General features: G+C 33.1%; 1 long non-coding RNA gene across 1 annotated transcript in view; it reads right to left on the bottom strand.

The window, feature by feature from the left end:
- Window positions 1-1,927: 1,927 nt before the first annotated feature.
- LOC145284031 (uncharacterized) overlaps window positions 1,928-6,710 on the bottom strand; it is an 11,176-nt gene continuing 6,393 nt past the window's right edge. Inside the window, exon 2 of the long non-coding RNA XR_013868781.1 lies at window positions 1,928-2,843. This is a non-coding gene — a long non-coding RNA (uncharacterized LOC145284031). The remainder of the gene's footprint in view (window positions 2,844-6,710) is intronic.

Genomic DNA, 6,710 nt, shown 5'->3' with positions numbered 1-6,710 from the left:
ATTTAATAAAAATAATTGTCGTCTTTATTTAAAGCCTCAAGCTTTTCTGCCATCCTGCTTCGGCTTGTCAATGATAATCCGAGGATGATCTACACGCTATACAATCGCTACCCCACAACGTGTTAAATGTAACTATATTTATAGTCTCTGGGTAAGTCTATTATTTCTGAAACGGATAGATCAGCTTACCCAATAATAGCATTACTTGAGTTAATCTACTTCTTTGAGCGATGCCGGGACACAGGTAAGCTAGTTCATTTAAAAAAGCGATCGTCCTCTTTGTTAATTTACAGTCTCAATTATAAATAAACCCTCGTTTTCAGTCATTTTGCTTCGGTTTAAACAAGCACATCATGGCCATCTATATGTCTATTCATACTAAATTAAGTGTGGAATGTGAACCGTGAGTATAATTTCGGCAGCTTTGTAGTTGTTCCCCTCCACCAATTTTCTTGCTTAGTAATCACTAGGGCTAGGACAATAGAATAAGCTTTTTAGTGTTTTGACTCTAGAGTATATATTCGACACAGTTGTATACGGTTAATCAACCGCGAGGCACATCACTTTATATAAAAACATATAAGATACCAATGGATATATATATATATACTCCAGAGTCAAAACAATGAAAAGAATCTTCTGCTGTACTAGTCCTAGTAATCACCGTCCATAGGCAATGTTACGTGTACGGAATAATCACGTTGACACGTTCCATCAGATCACCAAAGTTAAGCTAGGTTGAGCCTGATCATTACTAAAATGGGTGACCAATTTTGGAATTCCAGGCGTTGTATGTTGGAGGACGTCAAAAGCCTAATATCGTCATCTTCCCTAACGGGGGATATATATGCAACTGGAGACCGCTTGAGAATTTCATACTCCCGTTGAACTTCCTTCTTTTGGGGAAGTCGGTTAAACCCGCATAAGGTTAGTACTGTTTCCCTTTTTCCTTATGCGATGTTTCTGAAAAAGGGTGAAGAATTGCAGCTTAGTGTTTCGTGTGAGCAATATGTAGAAACAATTTAAGGGAGAATATAACCACATTCTCATAAAACATTCCCAATAGTCCAAAAAGTAGAAGATAGCCACAACCGTCTGCGCAGAATATATCTGTTAGTCCATCCCTTCCATTAAAAAAGGTCGTTACTGCATTAAATAAAGATAAAGTGACCCGGAACTGAGGGATCATTTTAACTTAAATTTATACGCAAAACCGATCCCCATAATAAATTCTAAACAGTATTTTTTTTTCTTCTTTGTGCCAAGTTTATAGGATGTTCGTGCATAATTTGAAGTAGAATTTCATTTGAGTTTTATTTAACTAAGAAAGTTAACCTACTATATAAACGGCCATATGTCTGTCTGTTTGTCTGTCTCCATATTTTCAAACTCTATCTCCTCCAAAATAAAAAGTCACAGAGCGGTGTTAGGAGCCTCAAATGACTGAATGTTTTACGTGCCATTTTTTATGGGTCTTTAGCTGGTTAAAATTGTTTTTAAGGGGTCAAAATTTTTAAAATCGTTAAACATTTTGTACGTTCATCTTAGTTTATTTTTAATTTTTAATCCGTTTGTATGCGTACCATGTTGGTACAGTGGTAACGTCACCAGCTTTGAATGCTACAGGTTCAATTCTAGCTGATGGCACCTAAATAATTTTTATTTTTATTTTTACTTTTGAAATCGTGGCTCTAATAATATCTACGAAGTCTGGACAAATTAAAATATCATATTTAAACGTATTTTACGCCCGGGCAAAGCCGGGCACGCCACCCTGCTAGTCTACTATAATATTGAAGAAAAATACCAATACACGTATACCCCCCGAAAGCAAGCATTACTCCAACACATATTCGCAACTAAAACGACACGAAAAACTTTATTCACACAAAATTCGAAGAAACAAAATATATTTTTAAAACTCAAATTTCATTTTAAAATTTAGAAAATTTATTTTCAATAAATTATTTTGAAAACTTTAATCACATCTTTTTCCTCGTTTTGGATACAGAAAATCATTTTATTTTCCGAAACTGAAATTGGTGGATAATCTTTAGAGGTTTCTGGAAATTCGAGTAAAAGTTTCGTTTCTGGAAAACAAGAAAAAATTCCTTTTTTAGTTGGGAAATACAACTGTCCAAATTGATCGAAAGAAAAATCGAAGAATTCTCTTCCTCCTTTTTTAACTGAATCAAATGTTTCTCCTTCCGAATTAAAAGAAACAATTTCACATGAGTTTAACGTTGACCCCCAAAATTGTCCACTCGGAGGATCCACGCGAATCCGAGAAATAAAACCAACCAACCCCGCCAGTCCGTCAACTTCGATTGTTTTTTGTTTGACACCTTCTTTTGTAAAACAATGAATTTGACAATCAAAATCCAAGCAAAAAATCAAATCATCTTTTAAATACAAAGAATAAAAAAATGTTTCATCTGTTGTGATTATTTTTTGGAGTTCAAGAAACGGGTGATGTTGTTTTCTTTCCAAAAAAATAATTACACCATCGAACTCCGACGGCTTTCCACCGCAAACGGCTAAAATGCCAGGAGATATTGAACACACGTCGTATGGTTTAAAGCAGAAAAAGTTTTCATAGTTTTGATCATCAAAACGAAATTCAGTAAGAAATTCTCCACGTTTATTAAATTCGATCAACGAATTATTGTTGTAACAATCGACTAAAAACACGTGACCGTCGTCTTCAGCAATGTGAATCGCTCGAATAATTCGCGGATTCGATCCCGGTGAAAGATGCCATTCTCCGTCTGGTCGTAATTCTTTTATTTGGGGAATTTCGTTTCTGTTTTTTACAAAAGAATAAGCCGACGCCATTAGTCAATCTGAAAGAAAATTAGAATAGAAAAAAATGTTTTAAAAATTGGGTAAAAATTGGAGAAAAGTTTATTTTATGCAGAGAAAAAATAAAATTGTGACAGAAAAAAAAAGGTAAAACTTGCGGAGTATGCGCTGCTTTACGATTGTTGTAAATATGGAACGGAAAGTTAAATTTCGTTCCGTTTTGATTTTTGTTTTTAATTGTGCCCACCAAAATTGAAAGTACCTATTTACAATGCCTCCCCACGGGGCAGAGTTAGACACCAGGGGTGTTATGAAAGTAATCGAAAGAATAATATTCAATAATCGTGCTTTTTATATTTAAAAAAGAAAAACAAAGTTTGTTTTTTTTTAATAATTTTTTTTACCCAAAAACGAAATAATTTAATTTTTAAACGACAAAAGTCAATTCGGTATACCTTTTTTTTTTTTTTCTTTTTTTTTTCTTTTTTTCTTTTTTTTTTTCTTTTTTTTTCTTTTTTTTTCTTTTTTTTTCTTTTTTTTTTTCTTTTTTTTTCTTTTTTTTTCTTTTTTTTTTCTTTTTTTTTTTTTCTTTTTTTTTTCTTTCTTTTTTACATAAGTCCAACTCACCGTTCACATTGGGAATGTCGGCTTTTACAGGTTTTCGAGTACTTTTACAATGAATAAACACCCCAACCTCCCCATGTTAAGAACGGCTTTCGGAATAGAACCCCCCAACCTCCGCATGTTAAGAACGGCTTTGGGAATAGACACCCCTAACCTTATCAGCATACCCGAAAACCTATAAAAGTTGACATGTCGAATGTAAACGATAAGTTGCACGTAATGTAAAAATGTACGGAATTTAAAACGGAACGATATTTAAATTTCCGTTCTATTTTTACAACAACCATAAAACAGCGCATACTCCGCAAGTTTTACCGAACAAAATAAGGAAAGAAAACAGAAGCAAAAGAGAAAATATTATTTTTAATATTTTTCTTTCGCCAGTTCTGTTACGTTCATTGGTTAGTATCGGAATGAAGACGAGACAGAACTAAGTGTGATCGCAGCTTTGATGAGCTGCCATCTTACAATGAGGAATTCTCCTCTTTCCATAGGAGAGTTATCTAAAAAGGGGAGGGCAGTGGTGGGGGTTTGGTTATACATAACAAGTTCTGTCTCATTCTTTGGCACTTCCGCGTGTCAGTGACATGAGATGAGTGTGTGTATTTTAGTTTCAAGAATCGCCAACAATGTCGATTGTCAGCCAAAGAACAGGGGTCGATAATTCTTCTTTTTCTAAAAGTGCGTGAAAACTAAAATTACCGTAAAAAAAAAATAATAATTCTAAAAACAATCTATAAATGTTTCGTGTTTTTATCTTTTTTTTTTTCAGTTATGAATCACACATCGAAAAGAAATTATATTAATACATTAAAATTATATTTTGATACATTTTTATACAATACATGTTTCGATTTTCATATATATTTGTGTTATTCGTAGAATCGTAGAAATTTCCAGGTTAATATCTGGGGACGCGTTTAACTCACGGTGGAGAGACATACCCGAATCGAGACGGAACGCAGCGGGAAATTACTGTTTTACTTGTCTTTCCGAGATTATCATGGTTCTATGGTGAGCTACGATGTTCACTCTTTCGCTGCCGGAAGTTCAAGTGCCCCGAGACGTTTTCTGCGCAAGCGGCTAGAGGCGCCTTTTTGCTGAATTGCTTTGGAAGTTCAATGTTTTGATTTTCTGACCAATCAGAGAGTTTTCCGGGCTGTCGGAAATTCGGTGTCTGGGAGCCGATGAGAATCTTTAAAAGAGCTCTGTATTTTCCAAAAAAAAGACCAGTGAACAAAAATTCAGAGATAGTGTTGGAAGGCATATTTCAATACTGTCTGCAACTCAAGTCAGCTAATCAGATAATGTAGGCGAACACACAGACACAGAAACAGTAACTAACTTTTGCATTCCCCCTTTTATTATCGTATGCTCACTTGAAATTAAGTTTATGAAAATAATTATTTTAAAACTTCTCACATTTTTCAATGAACCTTCCAGAGTGATTAATTAACTCTACTCAAAAACTTTCAGTGAAAATTATTTTATATAGTTGAGTGAGGAAGTTTTCTTTACGATTTACAGACCCGTGAACTAATCACGGCTCTTGAATTATCAACTCAAACTTCCTCAAAATCTCAAACTAATTCCTCCCTTTTGTTCACTCATAAATGAACTATTATTTTCAATGAAAATATTTCCTAAAATGTAATAAATCTTTTTCTTTTATAAATTGAGAGTTAACCGTGTTTGTTTTGTTGATATATTTTCTACGAAAGAACCTCGTAAATTCGACTCTCTGTTTCGCTCTCTTTACTTCTTTTCCCCACAATAATAACATTAATTAATACATAAATAAACCAATAAAAAAACGGGAAAAGGCCAAAGTTCTACAACGTGAAGAGTCGTGGTCATCGACGTTGTTAAAACAGCAGGGCCGCTAATGATGATTTATGGCAGACGTAGCAAAAATTGTACATGGGAGATTTGAACGATTAGTGAACCTTATTTTCAATATTTCGTGCGCCAAATGCAAAATACGAGCGCTATGCGCATTTTTTTTTTTTTTTTTTTTTTTTTTTTGTATTTCTGCAGAGAAACGGACCGGGCTGAGATAAAATTTAGGAATCTATTAAAAGGTGGGGGGGGCCATTCTGTACTTTCACCTAACAATTTAAGATCGTATAAAAACTGAATTTCACTTGAAAATCCTATAAAAAAATTAAACGGTCCATATTTCGCACAAGTACTTTTTCTTTTAATTATGATCAAAATGCAGAAGTTATCTGCGAAGGATTCACCTAAAATGTACCCTATTTAAAAAAAAGAAAAAGAAAAAAAGTTTTAAGGCGGTGCATCTCAATTTCATACACCCACAACTACTAACAAGTTTAAAGAACGAAATTGTAAAATTAAAATTATCAGTTAATTTTAGTTTAAAAATGTTTTCTGCAAATAGACAATCTAATAGACAAATATTTTTTTATAGACTAAAAGTTTTTAAAAGCCAGGATATTTACAGGTAATGGAGCGTGGGAGGATGGATAAGAAAGCGGGGAATTAGGAGAGCGATTTGGAGTCTTTTGGATGCACAGGCACGGTTCACTTTCATCGATTCACAAACAAACATGAGGTAAAGACGGATGATTAAAGAGATGAAGAAAAAATTAATATTTTAAACTCTTCAAATCTGACAACGGAGGAATAGAGGATGAGATGCTATATTTTGTTTGCTGATATTTATGAAATAGGATATGAATAAAACTTATCAAGTCCTTCTATCCAATATATTTAAGATATCAACACAATTAAAAAATAAAATTGTTAAAATTACTGGAGTAAACATCTCACACATTTTCGATATTGATAAAAACATTCGAATAATGACAGTGACGTCAGAAGGAAATCAAAATACGAGTATTTCATTAGCTGAAACGAAAATGTCCACCGTTATGTCGTTCAATTTTAATAAGTTGGTTTCAAGAGTTACGAAACTATATTTTTTTTTTAAATTAAAAAAAAACGACGGTTTTTATGGTCATTTCACTTTTTATAATTTTGCGATTCATTATTCATTGAATAGTAAATTTTCATATAAAATATTTGTCGCTTCTACAGATTTGAGACAAAATTTTGTAGTCGATAAATGGAGTGTTCAGATAAAAAAAAATAACAATGGTTTCAACTGATTTTTTTTTTTTTTTTTTTTTTGTCAATTGTAACATAAGTTACAATAGTAGCTTCCAAAGTATGCAGTCGGAATTACCTGAATATTACTTAATTATTGAAGTAATATTCATTATTTAATTGTGGTAGAAGGTGAAAATTTGCCGCCATCTTGT

Source organism: Euprymna scolopes, chromosome 8, assembly GCF_053919585.1.
Source record: "Euprymna scolopes isolate OS-2025 chromosome 8, ASM5391958v1, whole genome shotgun sequence".
Lineage (NCBI taxonomy): Eukaryota > Metazoa > Mollusca > Cephalopoda > Sepiida > Sepiolidae > Euprymna > Euprymna scolopes.
Note: the sequence above shows the minus strand (reverse complement) of the source record. Positions and strands in the feature narration are given on the sequence as shown.